At 46.8% G+C, this 27,583-nt stretch overlaps 1 long non-coding RNA gene across 1 annotated transcript in view; it reads right to left on the bottom strand.

Moving 5' to 3' along the window:
- Positions 1-20,600: 20,600 nt before the first annotated feature.
- The window catches only part of LOC132684821 (uncharacterized), a 67,757-nt gene continuing 60,774 nt past the window's right edge, over positions 20,601-27,583 (bottom strand). The window contains exon 3 of the long non-coding RNA XR_009612809.3: positions 20,601-20,872. This is a non-coding gene — a long non-coding RNA (uncharacterized LOC132684821). The remainder of the gene's footprint in view (positions 20,873-27,583) is intronic.

Genomic DNA, 27,583 nt, shown 5'->3' with positions numbered 1-27,583 from the left:
TTTATTTATTTTGAGAGAGAGAGAAAGAGCAGGAGAGGGGGGCAGAGAGAGAATCCCAAGCAGGCTCCACACTGATGTTTCAGAGAAGCTCGAACTCACCAGCTGTGAGATCATGACCTGAGCCAAAGTCAGGAGTTGGACACTTAACTGACTGAGCCACCCACGTGTCCCCACAATAGGCATTTTTAAGGGCAGCTTCCTCCATTTTCCCTGGGACCATCCATCCGCTGGGTGACAGTCCTTCTAACTGGAGCCCAGACATCAGAAAACATGAAATCATTCGCTTCCCAGAATCTCTGATGGGCCATGCCTGAAAAGCTGTTCCAGACCCCAGAGGCATCAGGGCCACATTCCTTGACTAAGGACTACTCCAGAATGTTAGGACTTGGACAGATAGGTCCCGGCAGTGCTCCTGCTCTGGGCAACTCATCGGCAACAGTTTCCCGCTTGGCTTCCTCCAGGCTGCGCAAAAGACCATTTTGTCTTTGTCAGTTATTTGCCTCCCTCATAGCTCTGCTTTTTCTCAACATGGTTTTGGCTCACAAGCGGCAGAGCCCTCAAATTCATCACATCTCGGTGGTCTGTCCAAAGTGGGTTGGGTTATTTGCTTTGGGGGCAGGGTTGTGGGTTTTTCTGGCATATTGAGAAAGACAAGGCTTTGCCCTCGTGCTCCCCACCACTGCCCATGGCTGACACTGTCCACGGAGAAGAAAACCCCTGGCCATCAGGAGGCCCGTGTGGCACACTGCCCCTGCCCCAAGCTGATAAAGAAAAAGGCTCAGCATGGCTGCCTGGTCCGGGCAAGGGTCGTGGTCTCCCGAAGGAGGCCTGGGTGGCAAGCACAGGCCTGTCACAGGTTCCTTCCCAGGACACTGAGATCAGCCTGGGGGCGCGGAGGGTGAGCCCTGGCAGCCTGGGAGACCAGAGAAATGAGTGATGGTGGTCAGCAGATTGTAAGACCAGCCGTGGAGGAGACGAGGTCCCGCTCAGCATTCCGAAGGCAAGTAGAGAGGAGGGGGCTCCAGGATTTTGCTGGAAGTTCCAGAATCCAGAAGCTTTTAAGGGATGTTCATGGAAATCATTACAGGCTTGAGCATGCCCGGTTTTTCTTTTTTGTTTTCTTTTTTTCTCCCAGTCCAGGTCCTTGAAAGGGAAGGAACACAGGAGTATCTGTGCTGGAGAGGACCTGTGCTCAAGGCCCCCTTGGAGGCACCTGGAGGGGCAGGAGCCGGCCGCCCCAGACAGCCGTGTGTTCCCCACTGCCCCAGTCTTAAAAGTCTTAGGGCTTTTAATAAAAGTGGCAATAAAATAAACTTTTATTCAAAATGCATTGGATCGACTTCAAGCATTGTCCCCCAGACTCCCCACCACATCCCTTGGATCAATACATCAGAGTAATCCAGCTGGATTCATTTAAATATATCAACAGTGGCTTCCTGCAGCCTGTTCCCTGGGTCAAAAGTGATTTTCAAGACGTTTGGGGCAGGTTGTCATTGGAATACCGTTTTACAGGCCCAAATTACTAGCTACTAGAGTCTATGGAAAAGTGTTCCCCTTTAAGTAAACTTTCTTTCTTCCTTTAAAGCCTCGGGGAAAAATAACAATTCAAAAGATTTTTTTTTTTCTAAGCTCTTTTTACACTGACGGTCGGTTTTTATTGCCAAAAACCATTTGCTGTGTATGAAGCACTGCGAAAGGGCCTGGGTGCCTTATCTAGATGCTATCTGGCAGGCTGGTTGCTGCAGGATAAAAACGAGCATTTTCCATTTAACTTCAAGAGTTTGCCTGGCCTATGTTACCGGAGATAAGGGCTGGGGACAATGGAACTCACCACAGTTGGGGAGGTAAAGATAAAGCCCTGCCTGAGCCGCCAGCCCAGATTCTTCCATGAAATACTAAAAGCCCCGTCGTTTGACATACAAAGTTCAAAACTCCTTTTACACATTCCGTATCTGCTATTTTGTTTGAATTTTTCATCATTCAGTGCGTCCTGCCTTATTTCCACCTGAGGCCCCTCACCTGGAACCCCTCGCTTTTCTCTGCTTATCCAGGCTCCTTTCGGCCTTCCAGGCTCTCTCGACGCTCTTAAAATTAAGGGGCCTCTTTGGAAGCTCAGCGCTGGCCTCGACCTGCATGTCGATTTTCCCCTCCGAGGCTCATCTGTATAATGGGCTTGTCATCTCTGACCCTGCAGGGAATTGTGAGGCCAATACTGGCAAGGAACGGCGTGATGCTCTGAAGACTGTAGCACGACGCAAACATGCTCACATCTCCTCGAGCCCGCAGCGCAAACATCTAGATCATTTCTGTAACAATTAGCTCAAGCCTCTACCTCTGCTCATCCCTTTTGCGGGGAAGACATTTGGTATTTCGTTTGTCTCTCTTTTCTTTTTAAACCTTGTTGATTTTCTTTTCTTTTTCTTTTTTAAGTTTATTTATTTTTGAGAGAGAGAGCAGGGGAGGGGCAGAGAGAGAGGGGGACAGAGGATCTGAAGCGGGCTCTGTACTGACAGCAGACAGCCCGATGCGGGGCTCGAACTCGCGAACCGCAAGATCACGACCTGAGCCAAAGTCAAGACGCTTGACCGACTGAGCCACCCAGGCGCCCCCAGTTTCTCTCTGTTGTGAGGGTTCGTGGATAAGGACAGGTTACCAGTGCAGGAAAACAGTCATGAACAAACTGACAAAATGGACCATACGATTAGAAGACGTATCCTCGCACTATCATTTTTATATAAAGCTAAGGTGTGATTAAATTAGAACAGCTCAGATCCGAGCCCTCAATCGCTGATAACTGGTGGAGCAGGGCCGGTTAACAAATGAAGAAAAGGAAAGAAAGTCATCCAGAACGACGACACAAGGAGCAAAGTGGGAGCAGGAGATATAAATAGCCAAAGATGAAGAGGGGCTCAGGAGGAAATAGAAATGGCCTCTTACATTTGTGCCAGAATGACCTTCTTTGTGATCTAGATGACGAAGGTCAGCGATAAAGGGGTTGTTACTCCGAGACAATTTTGTCAGAAAAAAATTATGCCTCGCGTGCCCCAACGCTCTCTTAATTCTTTGTTCATACTAAGAAATCAGCACATTGCCTCCCGATAACCTACATTCTGCTTACTCTAAGGTACAGTAAACCTACTTTCCTGGCTTTTCGTGCCCTTGTCTTTCAGTATATATTATAGCAATTCTGGGCTTGGTTTTAAATGGTTTCGCTTTTTCTAGAACCAAGTATCTTCGGATAATGAAGGTCTGTACACACCTGCCCCTCTTGCTTGGTGTCCCTTCCGGACAGGAGCCCTGGCACGGCTGTCCCCGGAGCCCCCCCGAGAAGGAGGGAACGATCCGCTGTGGCCTGAGGACACGAAACCCCACAGTTGTACCTGGTAAGTATTCCACAAATGATCATTTCTGATCATCTCTAGAAAAGAGCATGTCACCACGTGAGAATAAAGACTGCAAGCGTGGCACTAGGCTGTTCGCTTGTTACAAAGAGAAAATAGATTTATTTCCATGAGAGAAGAATCCTGGTCACAAACGGTAGCACAGGCTGGGGCTCTGTACGGAAGGAGGACCTTGGGAACCTGGGGCGGGCGGCCCCTGAGGACGTCTCTCTTCAGCCCGGGGTCTCTGGCAGCCTGCCTCAGCATCCCGGCTTCTGGAACCCCGCCGCAGCCATCAGGACATATGGGGTGATGAGAAGCTAACATCAGCGGCTCCGAAGATGTACATCACGTGGGGGTCGGGAGAAGAAAATTTCACACCTAAGGTGCGATTCACTGTGGGGCTGGACTGGACCATAGAATGTATCCAGAAGCACAGCCGTGAAGACAGAGAGACAGTGATATTCAGCATTGGAGCTTCTCGGGATGGTGTCAAACTTCTCCTCGAGTTCATCATGTTAAGGCGCTGTGAGTCCACCGCGCGTGAGGAACCGGCTTCGCTGTCAGGCCTGTCGCCAGGAGCTCCTAGACCCTCCGTCATCGCCAGGAGCGCTCCAGTGACTCGGGGGTCTTTCCCCACCGCGGGCGGGAACAGCGATGCGAGGACCTGCAGGACCCTGCAGTCGTGGCTCAGAGCAGGGATCGTTCTCAACCCGGTGTAGACCTCCCGAGGGGCAGGGGCAATCGGCCAAAGGGGGTCTTGCCCCAACACTCGACCCCCCGTCCGCGCTGAATCATGGCCGCAGGTGGGGAAGGGGGCCAACCATCCAAGGGGGTCTTCGAAAATACAGGCCGGGCTGCCCCCCTTCCCCCCCCTATTTTCTTGCAGGTGAAAACCATATATTCATTTTCAAGGTCTCTTCACAAATGATGATTTAAGGGTAGAGGACGCAGAAGAACGAAGTCACGTGATATGCTTTAATTAAAAAACAAGCCACGGCCTCTTTGACGTTTTGCCGTTTCCCACCAGCTGCCGTGGTGTTTACTTTAAATACATATAAATGTAAATGGCAACTTAAGATTATAAATCTTTAAAAGAAAAAAAAAAAAGAAGCATGTGAGCCAAATCTTTCTTTATCTTGGATACAGAATCCTACTGAATCCATTCTTACACAGTCAACGCCGGAAGGAGGAGAGAAATTATTGAATTCCGTCAATTTCCATAAGGAGTCTGCTGTCTAGAGACGAGGCATCATCTGCCTGAGTTTATCTACCAATCTGGCTCTCAAACAAGAAAATGACGCTTATGTATTCAATTTTTATGGAAGGGGCTGCCAAAAACATGCCCGACAAAATTGAATAGGCCAATATCTGAGCTCTTGACGTGTTTGCTCGTCCAGGAGGGATGTGCCCGCAGTCAGGCCAGCCTGGGTAACGAGCTCCCGTTCTCAGGACACTGCGGGGAAGGAAGGGGCCCTTGGTAGTGTCGCTGAAAACATGTTCCAAGCTCAGGGAGCCGCTGTTCAAAGACATCGTGGTGAGCCTACCTGCGTGCCGTGACCTGAGGGGCTGCAGTGTGAGTGGGGCGGACCTGTGGGTCCTGAGTGGGAGCTGCAGGGCCAGGTATGACGCTGGCGGGGAAGCGGGGCTGTGCTCCTGAAGGCGCCCAGAGCCAGTGTAGCCAGAGGGCGGGAAGGGCCCGGTGCTCGTGGAGGAAGGCTCAGGTAAAGGCAAGAGAAGCACTTCAGAGGCCACCACCGTAATCCAGGCCAGGATGGAGAAACCAAGATCAGGGGTTTGGGGAAGGCTGGAAACGAGATAGCACAGGCAGAGCTAACACAGAGCTAACAGACCATGATAGTCCACTGGCTCGGCTGTGGGTCCAGAGGAGGGAGGCGTCAGGAGCAACCACAGGTTTCTGGCTCCAGCTCTTAGGTAACTGGCAACCGGTTCACCATGCAAAGACCAATGGGAAGGTTCAGATTTGCAAGGGGAATGAGTTCTGCCCGCAGGAAGACATCCAGGTGGAGAGGTCAAGACGCGGTTGTTGAAAGGGGCCTGACATCAGGCACGAGAGACCCTTGGCGTTGGGAGTCACTCCTATGTGGACAGATACAGGAGTGGGGAGAGAAGGCAGAGAAAGAACAGGAAATGGGAAAAGAAATAGATCAAGGATGGAACAGCAACATTGAAGGAAGGGAGGAAGGAAGGAAGGAAGGAAGAAGGGAAAAGAGTGGTCAAAATGGAGGTTGAGGGGACCAGAGGTTTGGGCAAAATGAAAGAACAAGAATTTTGCGAACAGGAGCGCAAGATCTACTTGGTTAGTGGGGTGGTTCAGAAGGGGGGATGAGCGCGTTTAAGCCAACAAGCTACCAAGGGACAGAGGTTCTAAACCCCGCTGACCAGCTCCCAGGGCTCTGAGAGCTCCGCCTCCAACTTTCGAGCTTGACATCTATTCCCAGGGCAACAGAAGACCCCAAGAGGGGCTGCCCCCTGCTCACGGCAAGGATCTTGCTCCTGTGACCTACAGGCCATGGGGCTCCAGACTCAGGCCATGGACCACTCCGTGATGATGGCTCCTCCAGGGGCCCGACGGGTGGGGAGAAGACCCTCGGAACCTCAGGTCTCTGAACTTCCTGATGCCTCTACTGGTAAGTCGTCTGCTCCGCGTCTGGACTCTATGGCTTTCCTTTGCTCAGAATCACTCAGGACAGGGAAATGGGTCCTGTGTCCACAAGATCATGTCACACCACCCTTATTGTCACACCTGGAACACAGCATGCCGCTTTGAGCCTTCTTGTTTCCATTTTTTGTGCCATTAACCTTCAATGGCCTAGAGAGGAAACTTCAAACTCCTTACCTTGCTCACAAGGCCCTTCACATTCTGACTTTGCCTCCCACCATACCCTCCGGCCATGTCCCTCATGGCTATTAACCCCCCCCCCCACCTCCCAGCTTCTCTGTGCTTCTGTCTATCCTCTGAAACTGCCTATCCTTTCTCTCTGTTTTTTTAATATTTATTTATTTATTTTGAGAGGGACAGAGAGAGAGAGAAAGAGAGAGAGTGGTGGATGGCCAGAGAGGGGGAGAGAGAATCCCAAGCAGGCTCTGCGCTGTCAGTGCAGAGCGCAATGTGGGGCTTGATCCCATGAACCATGAGATCATGACCTGAGCCAAAATCAAGAGTCAGACACTTAACCGACTGAGCCACCCAGGCACCCCTGCCTAGTCCTTTCACAGGGCCACCGCATTGCACATAGACTACAATATAAATGTCCCTCCTCCCCACCCTCTCCCTGCCACACATGTGGAGTTGTGCAGTGTACAACCTGCACTGCCATGAAGGGCCATCCTGCCCTTTTAATGATGCCCTGCCTTTGTATATTCTTTCCTTGTTTGGAATGTCTTCAGTTCTCCTCTTTATCCCCTCTCTAAAACTTTTCCCAACTCCTCTGGGTAAGTTATTTGCTTCCCTTCCCAGACTCCCTTAGCAGCTTGAACAAGCCAATCATCTCACATACTACTCTAATGATCTGCTGACTTGTCTGTCCCTCCCATAGTCTGGGGGCAGAGTCATGTTCCATTCACTATTTTGTTTTGGTTTTGTTTTCCTTTTAAATCCCAGGTGCCCAGCCACATAAAGAGTGCTCGTAAAAAAACATTTTTCTAAGTAGGATTGACAAGCCTGGGCAAATGCTCTCACATCATCATATCCAGAGAAGAATCATTCCTAATTAAGTCTTTTTGAATAAATAGTCTTTAAGGCAGATTCCATCACCTACAACAGTCAGAAGATTCTAGGAGTTGCTCACACTCATTTATTTATTCAACAAATATATACTAGGCGCCTGCCACGCCCCAGGCACTGTGCTAGGGGTGGGCATTCCACAGAGAACACAGCAAAGCCCAGCCTTGTTGAGCCTGCCTTCTGGAAAAGGGGAGTGGGGAAGAGTTAGACGATCCACAAGTAGACCAAAAGCCTTCTAGAATGGTAGATGGTAAGAGGTGCTAAGGAGAAAAATTATCCTGGGGGCGGGGGGAGACCTGGATGTCAGTGGCAGAAGGGAAGGACTGTGCTAGTTTAGATCTGATGGTCAAAGAAGGCGTCTGATAGGAACATCAGTGGGGTATCTGCACAAAGTCTTTACTTAAAAACTATTTTTGAGCACCATATCTGCGCTTAGTGTGGCCAAATACTTTCTCTGCTCCCTTGAAAGAGCTTTTATTTCACCTGTCTTGCCATATCCTCAGGTGTCTACAGGCAGCCATTGGTGCTGCACCTACTGATGTCTGAGGACTCCGAGGAGGAAGGACCAAGGGCACTTTCCCCAAGAGGAAAGGACAGATGCTATGGCAGCCCAGCCCCAGGACTCCGCTTCCTGCTTTCTGATGTTAAGGAGGAGGACAGAGCACCCAGGATGGACCCGCTCTGCTTCCTTTCCTGCCTTGAAACATTTTATGGATGGCATGAGCACTGGGGCGTTGGCGGTCCCCTCAGGCACTCTGAGGATGTTTCCTCATTTGTCAAACGGAGATTTTAACACCAGTCCTGCCTCTCAACCCTGTCCCAGGGCCAAAGGTAAAATACACATTAAAGGTAGGTTATGAAACAAGGCACGTGGTCAGCCCTGTTGCTTTTCCTCACAAGAGGTATATAAGGGTTTCTTCTCCCCTTGTGGCCACCATACTTCTTGCCAACTCGCACCCCCCCCCCCCACCATTTCCCTTTTTCTTTGTACTTGAAAGGTGCTTTCCTTTCTACTGCCTCACCTAATTCTTGCACCATCCCAGGGGGGGCAGACCTATTTAAGAGACTGGGAGTCTGAGACCCAGACAAGGGGAATGACAGGGTCATCAGTTAACCCGTGGCCAAGCAGAAATTGAATTCAGGTTTCTCCTTTCTTCTTTCCCTCCATAACCACCTTTACAGCTTCCATCACTGCGCTGGGTGAGCACACACACAGACACGTACACGCTCACACTATAGATGAGGGTCCGTAGTGGCCCAGGGTTTGGGTCTGCAAATAAAGCTATAAAAATATCGCTTTCCAGCTACCTTTGATAATGCTACTCTCATCAATGAGTTCGATTTAGCGAACCTATATTTGGGTACAACTTGAAGTCTGGGCTTAACTTATCGATTTGGGAAAAGGGCATTCTCAAAGCGCAAAGACTTGCTCAATATAAAGCTACATGCTGGTGAGTTCAAAAAATTTTTCAGAATTCCAACTTTCCCGAAAATGCTAAAATTCTAAATGAGGCAGTGACTTGGACAGACAGGAGGCTGGCTTCTTCCCCTAAGTGATTCTGCTGCTAAGCGCTAGGGAATGATGCAAATGTGGTGAGTGGCTAATAATTAAAGGATTTAATTAAGCATCGTCTGGGAACATGTCTAGCTGAGCAGCGTGTGTATTGGCAGCCCCAAGCAATCGGGTGGTTACGGCAGGGAGGCAAGCATTGTTAAAGGCAAACGAACTGATTATTTGGGGAAGATTTTCTACTCCAAGGGTCAAAAGAAACACATGTTAACTGTTGATAATACACATTTGGGGCAAGCGTTTCAATGAACATGGTAAAAAAAAAAAGGGGGGGGTTTAATTACTATCCCATTATTCGCTGTTTGTGAACCCAACATCTAGCACCTGGGAAAATGGAGGTCAAGAACAATCGCCTGTTCGTCACTCTGTTTCTGGACCTGGACACATTGTAGGTGGTCAACCAATGCTCAAGGTTGAAGTAGCAAACGAATAAACAGACACCGAAAGCAATCACACTATCATGTAATGTTTACTCAAAATAAAAAAGGAGGAGGAGGAGGAAGAGGAGGAAAACCTATACAGGATACAAAATCTGTACATACCGTGATCCCATGATGTAAGCAAAGATATGGAAAAAGAATCAAAGGAAATGTTAGTGGCTATTTGTGATAGATGAGATCATGATGGGTGTTTTTCTCTTTCCTGCTTCTTGATTCCCTATAATTTTAAATTTTAACTATATATCTATATATATATGTATATATATGTATATATATATATATATATACACACACACACACATAAAACACTATATTTTGTTATTTATGTATCGATTTATATACTTATACATTTATAATTTCTGTTATATATCATATAATTACAAATTATTATATATAACATGCATATGATATATATCAAAACCCATGAAAATAGAAAAAATAAAAATGTGTATATCAAAACCCAAAAAAGAAAATGCTACTTTTTTAATTTTTTTAAATATCGGTTTATTTTTGAGAGAGAGGGAGAGAGAGAGCGGGGGAGGGGAAGAGAGTGAGGGAGGCACAGAATCAGAAGCAGGCTCCAGGCTCTGAGCTGTCAGCACAGAGCCCGACATGGGGCTGGAACTCAGGAACCACGAGATCATGACCTGAGCCAAAGTTGGAAGCTTAACCGACTGAGCCACCCAGGTGCTCCAAAAATACTATTTTTGATGAAGCACCAGAATCACAGGTGGATGAGACATTAGGAATGATCCATTTATTTCATTTGTTCACTCAGTCAGTCAACAAACAAGTTTTTAGGCAACTGTACCTATTATGCTTGGCAATCTGTTAGGTGTGGTCTTTGCGCTTACCATAGCCCAGAGTCTTACAAACTTTCCCATCCATGGTTAAGCCCCGTAACCATTCCTATGTGGTGGGTACTATCATTGTTCTAATTTCCAAATGAGAAATCTGTCAAGGTCACACATCTATTAAGCAGGAGCCTCACCAAGGCGCCTAACCCCAGAACGGCAGCCCTTAACTGCTCTGCCCGCCAAGTCTCCTGGTGGCCAGGTCAGGCCAACCCCTCAAACTCTGACCGTCCCCAGACACTTATACCCTGTCTTCCTTCACCTACCACTCACTGGCTTGGTTCAGCCTTCAGAACCACACAGAACGAGCAGATGACCACATATTCTCTTCAAGCCCTGTGTGTTCCAGACTAAACATTCCTGGATCCTTTGACTATCTGTCGGGGTTTCCTATGACCCGGTATCCCACCACTCTCCTCCAGACTGTTCTAATTTATCAAAGTCCTTAGAATTTGGCTCCATTGCAGAGTTTCTTGCAGCAATTTGGCCATGCAGCTGAGCACACCCCACACTGCTCTGTGTGGTCTGACTAGCACAGAGGATCATCTCTCTGGACCCAGACACTGGGCTTCTATGATCATAACTCAGAAGCATCCTCATTTTGGCTTTTCTGCATAGGACTCTTTTTAACATTGAACTTGCATTTTGTAGTACATAGCATACATATATTAAGTCCTCTGTGATAACAGACGCTGAACTAGAGAGGCAAGTAATTCCCCCAAGGCTGTATACTAAAGATTCAATTATTTGAAAGCAAAACTTTAACAAAAACACTAAAATACGTGACAAGTGTAGTCACAGGTCAAATCACCAAGCCTACTGTAGCCCTCCCATAGGTGAAATACATCCTTTTGAAATAATGTACAAAACATTAGTAAGGACTCAGACTTTTTAGCATGAAAAAGCCACTGGAACAGAAAATACCCAATACTGTCTCAGTAGATGTAGGGTCATTGTCTGGCATATACTTATACTGTTAATTATTAGAGCAAAAATATCGGACATGGCATGTCTTATTTTTCTTAACTTCCAGGGTTTGAGGTAAAGAAAATTTCACTAAAGCTGGTATAAGAGGAGCTTAAAGATGTTAAGGACTCTGGGAAGATTCTGGAAAGGTCCGAGAAGAGCATGAGAAATGCATGGTGCTGGTACGTTGTGTCTAAAGCAACTTTTAAACATCCCTGCCCTTTTTCCCGGTACAGGCTGCGGTTGTATTACTCTTGATCTGAAATCTTCCCTTTTGCTCTTCAGAATGTCTTACTTTTGGCTCCAGAATCATTGTGGGATGAAGGTCAAGAATGAGGGCTTAACCACGGGCATGCATGTCCAGAAGTCTTAGCCCAAACTGAATCGAGGGACCCCACAAAGTTGTCAGGACTCTCTCCGTTCCCTGGACTCCCCTTTACGTGACGGCTTCATTTCAGGCAGTTTCCTGATTTTTAGAGACAAAGAAGCCTCCAGCATCTCTCGGCTTACATTTCACCATTAATCACACCAAGGCAAAAAAAAAAAAAAAAAAAAGTGGGCGGGAGGTAGGGCTTCTCTTTCCCATAGTTCCCACACAATTTCCAGGTTTGACTCTCACTGGACCAACCTGAGTCACATGCCCATCTCTCAGCCAATCATAAGAACTGGAGGGATGGCAAACATTGTCCCAGTCCAAGTCATATACTCACTCCTAAAGCAGGTGCAAGGGTGGGTAGAAAGGAACCAAAGCAGTGATCAGGCTTATCCAAACCAAACGGACACATGGTTGTGGAATGAAAAAGGGATGTTTGCCATCGCAAACGGAGCTTGACCCATAGAAGAATGAATGGATAATAGATGGACAAAACCACCAAGTATCTAGTATAGGGAAGAGAGGAACTTACAGAGGCCCTACTATGTGACAAATGCTAGATACCCTATAAGACATGAATCATCTCAGATGAAAAGGTGGGTAACCACTTAATAGTGAATCAGCCCACAGCTAAGAGTTAAGCAAAACCCGAGGCAAGTAGATGAGGGCCTCCTGGTGACTGGTTTAAGAAGGAAGGGAGGCAAGGAGAGTCTTTAGGGGAGACCATGGTACTGGAAGAGAAAATGACATGCGAAAGGGAGGCTCCTAGACCTGCCTTCTGTCAAGTCTGCCTGTAATAATGACACCAGAGAGAATATTGACATAAAAGCCCAACCTGGACACCATCTGGAGTGAATGGCCTTTTATCAACATGGTTTTATCACCTGCTGTACCCTTCCAAGGATTGGGAAACCACAATTCCCAGAATCCCTCCCTTGTGTGGCTCCAAGTCAGGGTTTGCCAATGAGACCTGCATGGTGCGCTGGGAACACAGGCCATTCTTCTCTTCACAGCAGACATGTGAGCAGACGTGAGATCCACAGTTGCTTCTCAGCCAGTACTTGTGAATCACCTGTTCTGCTACTGCAGACTAAGCCAATTGGCAGAAACTTCTTCTGCAGAATTCTTAACAACTACAGCAACTTCCTTAGAAGCTTTTGAGAAGCCTGAGGTCTTCAGTATCTACTTCCCTAAACTTCTGGTGCAGCTTTCCTGATTTTTTGTAGCAACTTTTCTGACCTTTGTGACCCAACCTCTTCCATTACTCATATAAACCCTAATTCCTAGCTTAAAGCCCTTTATTCCTAGAATAGTTAGAGTTGTTCCATTTCCCTGTGCAAATCCAGACTGATAGAGAACTCCAGCATAAAAAGGATCCTGTCCTGAGATGAGGCTCTGCAGTCCGAGCATGCCAACAAATGTGCCTTGCAGACTTGGAGAAGTTTTAATATACTTTTATTTCCCCTGCCCCTTTCCTACTATGTCATTGAATTTGGAGGAGGGATCAGTAAATAACTTCATTTAGAAAGTTGACTTTTTACGTCACAAATGATGTAGCCATACTCAATCAGCATGAATGACGTTCACTCCAATTACCAACAGTAGTGGGATTCTCTCTCTCTCTCTCTCTCTCTCTCTCTCACACACACACACACACACACACACACACACACACACACACACACACACACAGAAGTCTCCCAGAACATTTCAGCCTCTTGAGTCAAATATATCTACTTAAAATCCCCAGGAACTAAGACCCTAAGTCTAGAGGACCCTGTGTGTGGGCAAAAATAACTAACAACAATTAAGGGCATACTACTTGTATGTTATGTTTATTGACATTTTTAACTATTTCCCAGGCTAAGATGCCAAGAGAAGCAGGATAAATAAGGAAATATAGGAGTAGGGCTTTTCTGTTGGGCCTTTATCACCCAACTCTAGTCATCTGGATGGGTCACGATGTTCTGGGCCACTTAATTAAGATGCTATGGTCTGAAAACAACAAAAGCAGAAAGTTCTTAATAAATTGATTACATTACAGCCCTGCCATCTTTAAATCCATGAATTCTTTTTTTTTTTATTAATTGTTTAATGTTTATTTTTTAGACCAAGACAGATCATGAGCAGGGGAGGGGCAGAGAGAGAGGGAGATGCAGAATCCAAAGCAGGCTCCAGACTCTAAGCCACCAGCAGAGAGCCCAACATGGGGCTTGAACCCATGAACTGTGAGATCATGACCTGAGTCAAAGTTGGACATTTAACTGGCTGAGCCACCCAGGCACGTCTCCATGAATTCTTATAGAGCCTACAGGTGATGGCAAGAGGTGCCTGGCTTTTGTAAGTAGCTAGGCCTAGGTTAATATCCTCGTTTTGATCCTTAATAGATGTTTACACTGTATTTAAATCGTTAAGCCCAAGTTTTACACACCTGTAAAATAAGTATAATAAAAGTATCACTAATGAAATAGGTATAATTACTTTTACACATGAGGAAACTTCCCAAGAGCAATAATGGTCCCAGGGATAGTTAGAGGGAAGAGTACTTTATTATTTTTTTAATTTTATTTATTTATTCTGAGGAGGGAGGGGCCGAGTGAGAGAATCCCAAGCAGGCACCATGCTGTCAGCACAGAGCAGGATGCAGGGCTGGAACTCACAAACCATGAGATCATGACCCGAGCCAAAATCAAGAGTCAGATGCTTAGCCGACTGAGCCACCCAGGCGCTGAGGTGAGGGTCCTTTATACTCTTCCATAATCTCCATTAGCACCTTCCCACCCAAAAGCTTAATCTAAGTAAAAGTGATGCTCTTGCTGTAGAAATGCAATTCAACGTTGCAATTTAATGTTGAAATAAAATTCAGAAGAAACTCTTAGTCTCTTCCTAGAAGAATGCCGTTCCTCCCTCCCCCAGTTCCTGCTTTATAAGCTGCCACTTCCAAAATAAGATCCATTTGAAATGAGAGTAATCTCTCCAAAATATTTCTTCTGATGACAATGTTCCACCCAAATTCTACTTTGATGCTTCCTATGAATACAATCACTAGGTTAATGATTTTAGATATCTGGGTTAACTCTCCAGTTTGAACCATCCCATGAGACAAATGTGAGAATGACTAGGTATAAAATGAATTCACTTGTTGGGAGTTAAAACATGGTGAGTAGTTGAAAAGATCAATAAAATTGAAAGCCTAAGGCCAGGCTAAGAAAAATAGAGAAAACACAACTTACTGATATTAGAAATGAAAGGGGGGGATACACTGCAGTCCTCGTAGAAACTAAAAGTATTATAAAGGAATACTATGAATAACTATGCCCACGAATTTGATACGTTAGATGAAAGTACCAATTCCTTAAAAAACATAATCTGTCAAAATTCACGTAAGAAAAAATAGTGTGAATAGGCCTACATCCATTAAATAAATTAAATTAGTGATTAATAATATTCCAAAACAGAAAACACCAGGCCCAGATAGGTTCCCTGGTCACTTCTACAAAACACTGAAGGAAGAAATTATACCAATTCTCTATAATCTCTTTCAGAGGATAAAAGCCAGAGGAATACTCAGTAACTTATTCTCTGAGGTAAATATTACCCTAATACCAAAACCAAAGATGTTATAAGAAAACTATAGACCAACATCTCTCTTGAACATAGATGCAAAATCTTCAATAAAATATTAGCAAATCAAATCCAAAAAAAGGATGAGGAAAAGAATTATGCACCACAACCGAGTGGAATTTATCTCAGATATGTAAGGCTGGTTCAATATTTGAAAATCAATTAATGTAATCCATCACATCAAAAGACTAAAAAAAAAACCACATAATCATCAATAGATGAAAAAAAAAAGCATTTGACAAAATCCAACAGCCATTCATGACAAAAACCCTCAGTAAAGTAGGAATAACAGGGAACTTTCTCTACTTGATAAAAGCTACGTACAAAAAAACCTACAGATAACATTATACTTAACAATAAGAAACTTGAAGCTTTGCAACTAAGGTATAAAGCATGGATATCTTTTCTCACCACTCCTTTTCAATATGATACTGGAAGTCCTTGCTAATATAATCAGGAAGAAAAAGAAATGAAAAGCGTACAGATTGGGAAGGAAGAAATTAAACTTTTTTTACTCACAGATGACATGGCTGTCTATGTATAAAATCTGAAATAACCAACAAAACTCCTGGCAATAATAAAGGATTGTAGCAAGGCTGCAAGATACAAGATTAATATGCAAAAGTCAATTGTTTTCCTACATACCAACAATGAACAAGTGGCATCTGAAATTTAAAACATACTATTGACAGTAGCACCAAAAAAAAAATAAAAAAAATACATAAACCTAAAAACATGTACAAGACCTGTATGAGGAAAACTATAAACCTCTGATGAAAGAAATAAAAGAACTAAATAAATGGGGAGATATTCCATGTTCATGGATAGGAAGACTCAATATTGTCAAGATGTCAGTTCTTTCCAACTTGACCTACAGATTCAATGCAATCTCAGTCAAAATCCCAGCTAGTTATTTTACAGAGAGACAAAAGACCCAGGGTAACCAACATAATATTGAAGGAGAAGAACAATGTTGGAGGATGGAGCTACCCAGCTTCACGATTTACTATAAATCTACAGTAATAAAAATGGTGTGGTATTAGTGAAAGAATAGAAAGACAGATCAATAGAACAGAGTAGAAAGCCCAGAAATAAATCCCCATCAATCAAGTCAATTAAACTTTGACCAAGGAACAAAGGCAATATGAAGGAGCAAAGACAGTCTAACAAATGGTTCTGGAACAATCGAATGGTCATATGAAAAGAATGAATCCTACACCCTTCACAAAAATGAACTCAAAATATATCTTAGACCTACATGTAAAACACAAAAGTATAAAATTCCTAGAAGATAATGTAGGAGAAAACCTAGAAGACCTTGGGGGTGGTGATGCCTTTTTGGATATGAAAGACACAATCCGCCACAGAAATAGTTAAGCTAGACTTCAATGAAATTAAAGTCTGCTTCACACACACAAAAACCAGTATCAACAGAATTAGAAGACAAGCTACAGACTGGTTGAACATTTTTGCAAAAGACACATCTGGTAAAGAATTGTTATCCTAAATACACTTAGAACTCTTAAAACTCAACAATAAGAAAATAACCTGACTAAAGCATGGGCCAAAGACTTTAACAGACACCTCATCAAAGAAGGTATATGATGGTAAACAAGCATATAAAAAGATGTCCCACGGCAGAGGTCTTCAGGGAAATGGCAAATTAAAACAATGAGATACCACCACATGCCCATTGGAATGGCCAAAATCTAGAACACGGATGAGAGCAAATTCTGGCAAGGGTGTACAGCAAAAGGAACTCTCATTCACCTGCTGGTGGGAATATAAAATGGTACATCTACTTTGCAGGACTGTTTGACAGTCTCTTACAGATTTAAACATATTCTTACTGTACAATCTAGCAGTTATGCTTCTTGGGCATTTTACCCAAATGCACTGAAAACCTATGCCCACACAAACCCTGCATACAGGTGTTTATAGCTTATAACTGCCAAAACTTGGAAGCAACCAAGATAGCCTTTGCTAGGGGAAGGGATAAATGAATTGTGGTATGCCCAAACAATGAAATATTACCCAGCACTAAAAAAATGACCATATGATTTCATTAATATGTGGAATTTAAGAAAAAAAAAAAAAACAAAGAAAAAAAGGAGACAAACCGAAAAACAGACTATTAAATATAGAGAACACAGTGGTGGTTGCCAGAGGGATGTAGGTGGGAAGAAGGGTGAGATAGGTAAAGGGGATTAAGAGTACACTTAGAGCGACAAGCACTGAGAAATGTATACAATTGTTGAATCATTATACACCTAAAAGTGACATAACACTGCATGTTGACTATATCTTAATGAAAAACAAAAACCAACAATTAAGAAATGAGCTATCACCCATGAAAAGATGTGGAGGAACCTTAAATACGTAACCTAAGTGAAAGAAGCCAATCTGAAAAGGCTACATACTATATGATGCCAACTATATGACATTCCGGAAAAAGAAAAACGACGGAGACAATGAAAAAGTCAGCAGTTGCCAAAGGTTTAGAGAGTTGGGGGATACGTAGGAATAAATAGGCAAAATATAGGAAAATTTCAGGGCAATGAAAACACCCTGTATGATATTATAATGATGGATATGTTATTATATATTTGCCCAGATGCACAGAATGCACAACACCAAGCGTGAACCCTAATTTAATCTATGGACTTTGATTATGTGTCACTGTAGAGTTCATAAGTTGTAACAAATGTACCACTCTGGTGACTAATGCTGATAATGGGGGGGGGGGGAGGCTATGCATGTATGAGGGCAGAGGGCATACAGCTAATATCTGTCCTTTCTTCTCAATTTTGTTATGAACCTTAAACTGCTCTAAAAATACCTTCAAAAAAATTTTAAAAATAGATATGGAAAGAAAAATTGGTGGTGGGCATTTGATCAGATTGGCTACTCCAGTGTAGAACCTATCCATATACAGCAAGTTTTTCGAAAATCTCCCCAACTCTGTCATTCATCCACTCCATAAAGATCGATTAATAAATTAATTACTCAGTAAAGGCTAATTAATAAGATTACGGACTCTTTGACATATGCTGTGCCAGCTTCCCAGGGGACATTCTCGTGCACAAGACAGACACGGTCCCTGTACCACAGTCCCATCCAACCCCCAGGGTTGTGTCATTCAACTTCTTTTTTTCTCCTTATTGCCCCACCACCCCACTCTACCTCCCTACCAGGAACTTTTTAAGATTTTTTTCTGGAACCACTTCCTACAGAATTTTAATACCACAGATATATGGTATCTCTGTGCTTTATACATGAAATGAATAAGGTTTTTTTCACCTTCCAAGGACTGACTTTTGCTCCTTTCAGGACAATATCGCCCCCATTGAGAATGTATAAAGATATACCAGAATAGAACAAATCCCAGAAGCTGAAAGACCCTTAGAGCCTAACAGTCTATGTCAGGGTGGGGGTCAGGATGGAGGGAAAATATGTAACAAAGTTGACAAGTTAATTAATTAAAATCAATCAAAAGCTATTGACTGCATGTCTACTAGATGTCCCCAACTGGTAGATGTGTGGGATACGAAAGAAGCAGACACCATCCCGACTTTAAGGAATAGACTTGCAATGCCTCTATTTGGAGACCCAAGAAGAGAACACGTGGTCTGTTAGAGTAATGAAGTCCCCGCTATGGTGAGCGTTGCAGGTGCACTGGGGTCCAAGGCAGAGCGGTCAGCATGGGGGGCAGGGGAGCAAAGCAGGGCCCTCTGGAGGAGCCAGGGCCACAAAGACCTCAGCAACTAGATATTTGAACTTATTCACAATTATTTAGCACCTGCTGTATAGGGCACTGAGCTAGGAACTGGGCTTCCAGAGATGACCAAGACCCTATAAGCCATGGAAGCTGATAGAAGAACAGATAAACACAGGAAGAACTCTCCACAAGGAACAAGTGCCACGGGAGGACAAGGCCTCACGGTAGGGTGGAAAGATCAGATAGAGGAGCCAGAAATCCCTGGTTTCAAAACCCAGCTACACCATCCCTCTGAGCCTCGGTTTCCTCATCAGGGCAGTAGGGAGAAACGTGCCCTCCTGGTAGAGTTGCTGGGAGGCTGTTGGTTTGGGCCCTTGAGAAACAGACACCAAGAAAGGATTAGCTGTGCGAGGGAGTTACTGGGGGCCAGGGAGCTGCAGGAGGCAGGCAGAGCCACCAGACCACCACGTAGCTGCCCCTGCAGAAGGAAGAAGGAAAAAGAAAGAAGAAGCAGAAGAAAGAAAGAAAGAAAGAAAGAAAGAAAGAAAGAAAGAAAGAAAGAAAGAAAGAAAACGCAAGCAGGAAGGAGGGAAGGAGGGAGGGAGGGAGGGAAGGAAGGAAGGAAGGAAGCAAGCAAGCAAGCAGAGAGAGAAAGGAAGGAAAGAAGGAAGGAAAGAAGAAAGAAGAGAGAGAGAAAGAAAGAAAAAAGGAAGGAAGGAAGGAAGGAAGGAAGGAAGGAAGGAAGGAAGAAGAGAGAGAGAAAGAAAGAAAAAAGGAAGGAAGGAAGGAAGGAAGGAAGGAAGGAAGGAAGGGGGAAGGGGAGGAAAAGAAGGCAAGAAGGCAGGCAGGGTAGGCAGGAAGAGTCTTAGCCTGCTACGCAGGTTCTAAGAAAACGTCAGTAAGCCAACAGGACACCCTGGAGCCGACGTTGCACATAAAGGGTGGCCCACATCTCTGTCTGCATCCCCGCCAAACTCGGCCAGCACTGGCTGAGAGCAGCAGGTGTAAACGTGGAGAGGGACGCAGAGTGTGGCCGCTGAGCCCGTCTCAATCCTGCCACCTGCAGCGGCGGCCCTGAGAGCTTTATGCTCACGGCCTTTACAGGCAGATTATACGAGAAGATGTGCATCCTCACTATAGTGACGTCAAGCACAAAGTCCGAGCAGCCTTGTCCATGGGAAGGGATGGTGATGATGATGATGAAGAACAGAATACCAAGAGAACACCAATTATGGGGTGTGCTTATTCATTTCTCCCAGAGGCTTTTAGAGGGATCCACAGAGGGTACACGGGGTGGCGAGGAGAGCCCTGCAGAACAGCTAAGGTTTCTTCAAGGAAGCGGACGCTTCTGGCCAGATTGAATTGACTGCCTGGGAGATGGGGTCAAGGACAGGCCTGACCCCCACAGGCTCGGTGAGCAGACAAAGGCCTTGAGCAGCATCTTCACTGGTGGAGGATTATAAGGTCCCGCCCCCCCCCCCCCCGCCCCCCAACCAAGGCTGCTGCTTTCTGGAGTCAGTGCTCCCACTGGGGTGGAATGTCGTGGGAGGCTCGCATCTGGCTTGCCCACCAACCTCCCCTTGGAAACAACCAGAAGCCAACTGAGAAAGACCGATCACGGCACATATTTTAAACCCGTTCAATGCTATACGCGGACTTCAGAGAGTGAGGAGTGGAACACGCCCAGCCTGGGGACTAGCCCGGCCTCCTCTTTACAACCAGTTCTAAGATGAAGTTGGATCAGTAGGAAACGCTGCAGGAAGCAATTTCCATGGCCGTCCCCTGCTTTCGTGACCCGCCAGTCTGGGCACAGGAGTCATACAGCCCTCAGCTTGCCGTTCCCGCCTTCTGTCTGCTCACTTACCTTCGGGATGGAATGCCTCACCCTCCTGACAAGCCCACTGATGACTCCCACTTACCCCTGCGTCTTCGGGGAAGGCTTCCCGGGGGCCCCCGCTGGGACGAGTACAGATCTTCCCGGACGCCTTCGTCCTCGGCCTCAGCATGTTGTGCCTTGACGTCTGGCCTGTAGGTCCAGTTCTTTGAAGAAAGCGTCCGTGGGGAAGTCACCCTTGCGCGGCCCGCACCTCATCCTCGCGGGCCTGGCTCCTGCGCGCCCCGGGGAGAAGTTTCCAGAATAAATGATGAATAATAGGCTGGTGGCAGGGGCGGGGAGACGGCAGATGGGGCGTCACCACCCTGGGAATGAGAAAAAAAACAACAACACTCAAGCGAGGAAAAGAGCATCACTATCCAGAGGGGGACACAGAGAGAAGGGTGGGGGACCTGGGTGGCCCTTATGAGCCCAGGTCACGCTTTCAGGTCTGACTTCCTTGCTGGCCACTCTGGAGAGGCCAAGCCCCAGGTCCCAGAACACCTGTGAGCTGCCTGACCCTTGCTTGTCTTTCTGAAATCAGGGGGTTTTCTCTGAGCCCTCCCTGCTCCGGGGGACGTGCGGATATCTGAGTGCCAGCCCAGGGAACGTTGTGCCCTGGATGCCCGGGGATAAAATTCCACGCGTGGGTCTGAGGGCGGAGCATTTGACGGCTTTCGGTGTCAGCCTCCCTCACCAACCACTGCCCAGTTTGGGAGTGAAATAATTGAAAGATCTTGAGGGTCACATTTACAATTTGGGTCCCTCCCGGGTTGCTATTTCTCCCTACCCCGACGAGGTGCCCTCAGAACGCACACAGCAGCATCCCGAACAAGAATGTACAACAGAGAACACGACAGGAGATCGGCTAGTTTGGTGTTCTCATTTCACGGAGAAGGAAACCCCGCGACCTGCCGAAGCTGCACAGGTGGCAAGAGGAGGCCGGGGCTGGATGTACGAGTAGACACAGTAGACTGAACGTGTCCTCCCGGAAGATGGGTGCAGGCCCCAGCCCCAGCACCCATGAATGGACCTTATTTGGAAATGGGGTCTTTGCCGATGAGGTCGACTGGTGGGCTCTAATTCAGTGACTGGCATCCTTAGAAGAAGAAATTTGGACACAGGCACATGGGGAAAAAGCCATGTGAAGAGGGAGGCAGAGGCCGGAATTGTGCCTCTGTGAGCCAAGGCCACTAGGGAGGTGCGAAACAGATGCTCCCTCTGTTGAGAGCCCCCAAGAAGGAACCAGCCCTGCTGACATCCTGAGTTTGGATTTCTAGCTCCTGAACCGTGAGAGAATAAGTTTCTGTCGGTTTGCAGCACTTTGTTATGGCAGCTGTGGGACACCAATACAAAGCCCAAGTCTGGGTTTTTTTTGCCCTCACAAGTTTCCAGAACCAAAACCTAAGGGTAGAAAACAGACTTTTAACCCAATGCTCCTACTGCCACCTCAAGAAGGAGGAAAAAGTGACCCGCTTTTGACCCTGGGTTCTGATGAGCACACAGATCTGAGACAGGGGAGATGTCCCTTCTTCGGGAGAAAGCCTGAGGGACAAGGTTAAGTTGGATGAGTGCTCAGGACTCGAGGATTGCTGTCAAGGGATGCACGTTCTGGAAGCCAAGATACGATGGTCATCCTAGAAAATAACTTGGAAAGATATGCGCCTGCCCAATTTCCCAACCCAAATGATAAGTAGTCCCAGGGGGTGCTTTAATTCTAGCGTTTCCAGTGTTACTTTGGGGTCACGTGACTTGCTACACATACACCCTTGGAATTGGTGAAAAACACAGTATTCCAAAAACATCAGCACCCAGGCTGCCAAGATGCTTCTCAATGGAGCCTGCGGTCACTGAGGTTTGAGTTAATTGTCTTCCCCTAATCAGAAAATCACAGCCACCCAAGCAGTTCCAACACCCAGGGCAGAGGAGAGGCTGGGAGGGAACCAGAACAATATTCTCCAGCCCCCTGTCGGGGTTTCCCTGGATGTGAGGAGTCAGAAGCTTGGTGGTGTTTCACATTTGCAAAGTTTTGGTCCGAATCCATTTTTCATCTCACAACCGTTCTGGATGATCCAACATGAGTAAGGGTTTGTCCGGGCTGTTTGGGGTTCTTTTGTGAGACTGTCAAAACAATGACCTCATCTGGAGCCATCTGCTGGCAGGAGGGATTGGCAGGGAGCTCGCTTCTGACTTGTGTCACTGGGGCAATCAATTCAAGATGGCCACTCTGGGCACGAAGCTTGCGAAGCGATATCGAAGCAGATAACGGATTGGTCCGTCTCTTTCTCAAGTTACCAAACATGTCAGTGTTAAGGCAGCCTCCACCAAAGGCTGCCTGCCAGGCATGGCAGAGGGAAGACATCATCCCCTGACCCAGAAACACAAACTCCTACATTGCCTGGATTGGGGTGGGGGGGTGGGTCGTGTTTCCCCACCACATCCCCGCCTGGACGTGAACTGGCAGAGCAAAAGGAACATGACCTAATCAGAGAAAGCGATCATCTTCGGAGCAGAAAGCATGTGGGTACCATCAACACGCTCATGCCAACAACACGGAATGACCTTGAGCTGACGCCGTGCAGTTGAACCAAGGCTCTCCCGATAACGGCAGAGTCCGTGGGAAAGAATCACTCTGGGCATGATTCTGATTCAGTTGGTGATTATCTGGAGAGAATGAACGGGGACATTCGACAAAGGCACAGAGCCCGTAGGTGTTTGGGGAATTGTGGCCGGGGTTGCTGAGCGCAGCGTTTTTCATGGTCTGTGCAATTAGAGAGCAGGTGTGGTTTTAGGTGCTCAGGAAAAGAAGATTTCTCTCTCTTTTTTTTAATTGCAGGTCCCCCACTACCTTCATTTCTCTGGGAGAGAAAGAAGGAAGCTTAAGAAAACTATTTTTGACCCGATTCGTCGTGATTGCCAATTTGCTTCCTGAAGTGGCTAATCGGGTAAGCCCGGCAGAACATTCCGGTTTCTGCTGGGGAGCCAGCTTCAGAGCAATTCTGTGTGTTCTCTCTGCTGAGAGATGAGACGATGCCACTTCCCTCAGATGTCCTGTTATTTGTGATATCATAACCACGACCTGCGCTGGGGCCGGGCGTGGGCTGGGCCGCCTCTCACGTGGTAAAACCAGCAACTAGACATTTCTCGCAAATCTGAGCTGTCACAGGCTGCCCGGGCATGTGTTAAGTCTGGTGGGAGCCCCTAATTGTAGCCAAATGAGGTATAATTACTTGAAACTTGGCTCCAGCGTGTAGGGGCAATATGCAAGAAGGTCACCGTGACATTATCCACACCGAGCAAAGTAAAAGGAGGGTAGCATTGAATGCATAGGATGCGCTAAGGCAAAAGTGGTGAGAGCTCGAGAGGGGCTCAGATGAGACGGGGAGGGCGGAGAAATAAGACTGTTACCTGCCTGGGGGTCTCACTCCTAAATTGGCCGGCGTCACCGATAGCAGGTGCCCAGACACCTTCACCCCGGGGTGAGTTTCGCATAAGCTCCTTTCAGCAGGGACCAGACTCCCACGTGCAAAGCAGACCTTCTAAAAATAAGACTAACGTACTTGGCAGGGGCGGGAGGAGACTGTATACGAAAGTACCTTAGCAATATTATTTCTTGACGTCCAGGCCCCCCTGGCCCCCCGGATGGGCACATGTTGAGAGGACCCGTCTGCGCTACGATGTCAAGAAATGCGCGTTCCTAAAGGGAGGCCACCGAGCCAACCCCCATAAAACACAATTGCACACGGACACCTATCTTTACAAAGTCCAAACTGGACCACGCATTTGCTGCCGCGTTTGACATCTTATAAAGGACGTTTTAGTTCATACCCACCCGAGAATGATGCCAGAAAAGACAAAGTGCCCACTGCCAGATGAGTCGCGTGTACGTCTAGGGCTCCGTTCTCCACGTCAGAAGTCAGAAGGGGCTGCTCTTGGGGCGCCTGGGTGGTCCAGCAGGTTAAGCGTCCCATTCTTCATTTCAGCTCAGGCCATGATCTCCTGGTTCAGGAGTTCGAGCCCTGCATCGGGCTCTGGGCTGACAGTGTGGAGCCTGCTTAGGATTCTCTCTCTCCCTCTCTCTCTCTGCCCCTCCCCTGCTTATGCTCTCTCTCTCTCTCTCAAGATAAATACATACACATTTAAAAAAAGAAGAAGAAGCGACTGCTCTTTGGGCTGCTGTCATTAAGGTGCACTGGAACTTAAAATACCAAATATTTTATGAACCTGTCAAAAATAGTAATTTTTACATCCAGGAATCCACTCCGGCTTTATGATATGGAGATGTTTTATGACATGCTCTAAAAATCCCACTGAAATTTTTTTTTAATTTTGAGAGAGAGCACAGCAAGGCAAGTGGGGGAAGGGCAGAGAGAGAGGGAGAGAGAGAGAATCGCAAGCAGGCACCACGCTGTCAGCACCGAGCCCAGCGTGGGGCTCAGTCTCACAAACATTGGGATCGTGACCTGAGCTGAGATCAAGAGTCGGCTGCTGAACCGACTGAGCCACCCAGGTGCCCCCAAAATCGCATTTTACTCGTGCTTTTGTTTACGAAATCTGACAGCCGAAAGCAAGAAAGCAATGCCATGACCCAGCAGCTAATGATGACACACTGAAATCAGTGATTTAAAACAAGCACAAATGCACATCTTAGTGCATTTGGCTAAATCACAAGTACACATTGAAGGTCCAGGTTGTCTGATTCTCTTGCGTGACGATCGCTAGTATTCACTGCTTAAGTGACTGCATCTTCTGCCCACACACCCATAATAATTCTTATTGGTAGTTGTGACTGGTTTTAAAATCCAGCCAGAGTGATTTCAGGCAAGGCGGCGAACGCAACGATTGTGTTTCTTCTGCAGGACTTAGAGCAAGATGGAGCTCTGGCAATTCTTTTGGTGAAATTAGGCAACAGGGTCCCACTTGTTAGCAGCCCAGCTGAGCGGCCCCGTCCGCCCGGTGACTGGGGCAGGGCTTTCCGAGGACGCGGTTCAAGTGGCAGGGGGTCCACTCCTTTATGAGGGCTGCTGGCCCGAGCATCTCACGGGCTGCTCGTGGGGCCAGGCTGACCTCCCGCCATTCTGCTGGAGCCGGGCTCCGAGCGGCAGACCTCTCTGCCCACCGCCGCCCCACGTTAAACTGTAACCGTCCACTAGGCTTCACGGGTCCGTGCGAAACAGACTGCCCCGGGGAATTAAAAAGGAAAAAGAAGAAGACGGGACAACATGATGCACATTTGCAACGAGTATTTCCGCAGCCGGGGGGGTCTCGGTTACTCTTTTCCCATGACCGTCTAACACAAGTTCCTCCGACGGCCTCTGGCTCCAGGGAGGCCAGAGGAGAGCCCTCCGTTGTGCCGGCTCTGGAGCCAATTTAATTCTCAGTCTCCCCCTAACAGGGGACGTTGGCGAATTTCTTTACCTCCCCACGTCTCTGTTCGTTTCCTCATCGGTGATGTGAGCTTCGGGGAGGATCAGCGCAAAGCGGCCCCAGGGACTTTTCCACTCACCCTTGTACCTGCGAGGAACCTGCTCACGCTGGTCTCCCCCACGGCTGGATTCCTCATGTCCCAGCCGCACCGAGACTCCTGGGAGGGAGGAGTCCCTGCTCACTCCATCTCCGACGTGCGGTGTGTTCCTTCCATCGGGATTAGCACATCCTAAATTATCCCATTGTTGGTGAACGTACTTACTGTCAACTCCCGCTGTCCCCCCCCCCCCACTCTGTCACACACACACATAAACTCAATGAAAGCCGGGATCTCGCCAGCTTTATTCATCGTCCTGTTCTTAGAGCCTCAAACCAGGCTTAGCACAGAGCAGGGGCTCGATGAATACCTGTTTTTGAATGAATAAAAATGCATAGGGAGCCCTTGCGCAATATTAGGCCTTCAAAAAACATCAGCCAGCTAAATGAATAAAAAGAACTTGAGAAGGGGCGCCTGGGTGGCTCAGTTGGTTGAGCGTCCAGCTTCGGCTCAGGTCATCATCTCACAGTTCGTGGGTTCAAGCCTTGAGTCAGGCTCTGTGCCGACAGCTCAGAGCCTGGAGCCTGTTTCGGATTCTGTGTCTCCCTCTCTCTCTGCCCCTCCCCCACTCATGCTCTGTCTCTCTCTCTCTGTCAAAAATGAATAAACATTTAAAAAAAAAAAAAAGAACTTGAGAAGTTTCTTGTCCAATTATACTTATTTGGAGGATCCTGGAATTCATGAACTTCATGCTTTCCATGTTATCCGCCTGATATTAAATGAAGGCCCTTGAATGCAGGACCCCTCTTATTACCTGGGTGTGAGCGGAGGAGGCAGAGGAAAGCCCAGAGGCTCTCACGCCAAACAGACGTGAGTCCAAATCCTGGCTCTGTAGTGTGACCACAGGCCGGTCATTTATCCAGGTCCTGTGTCTGGAAAGATGGGGTAAATGACGCAGTGTCCTCAGGCTGATACGAGGATTGATAGAAAACAAAGTTTTCCGCAGGACTGGCTACAGAAGTTGCAAGGCCTGTGAAAAATGAAATTGTGGGACTCGTTAGTCAGCATTACTAAGAACTTCAAGTTGGCCACGGCAGAGCATTAAGCCAAGCACAGCCCCTTTCTAAGCACAAGGCCCAGTGGGGCTGCTGAGGTCACGCCCATGAAGCCAGCCCTGTGTCTAGAAAGGAGTGGAACTCTAAGAAATGAGTGTCTTTTGTTGTGTTTTTTTTTTCCTCCCCTTCCCTTCTCATTAAAAATCTGATGTAATGAAATGAGACAGATTGTAGGAACTGGCTGGACAAAGAGCTCCTGAGCAGTGGAATTTCTGCTAAGGCTAACCATTCAGGCTAATTATCCAGTTTGTGAATTATTCAGATACCTTAGTTGTCTTTCTTCTGGTTCTTTGAGTTATGTCGCTGCTGATAATTCAAAAATAAACGGTTCCATTCCCCCAGTTTTCTCCTGTACCCTGATAAATGACCACTGAAGAAACAGGTTAAAACCACAGGCTCACATATTTGGACTAAAAAACCCGGCTCTATTTATCCCTGATGTACTCACTTATTCAACA

The sequence above is a fragment of the Panthera onca genome, chromosome D2 (assembly GCF_046562875.1).
Source record: "Panthera onca isolate mPanOnc1 chromosome D2, mPanOnc1 haplotype 2, whole genome shotgun sequence".
NCBI classification, from domain to species: Eukaryota; Metazoa; Chordata; class Mammalia; order Carnivora; family Felidae; genus Panthera; species Panthera onca.
The sequence above is the reverse complement of the archived record's forward strand: the minus strand, read 5'-3'. Positions and strand labels throughout refer to the sequence as shown.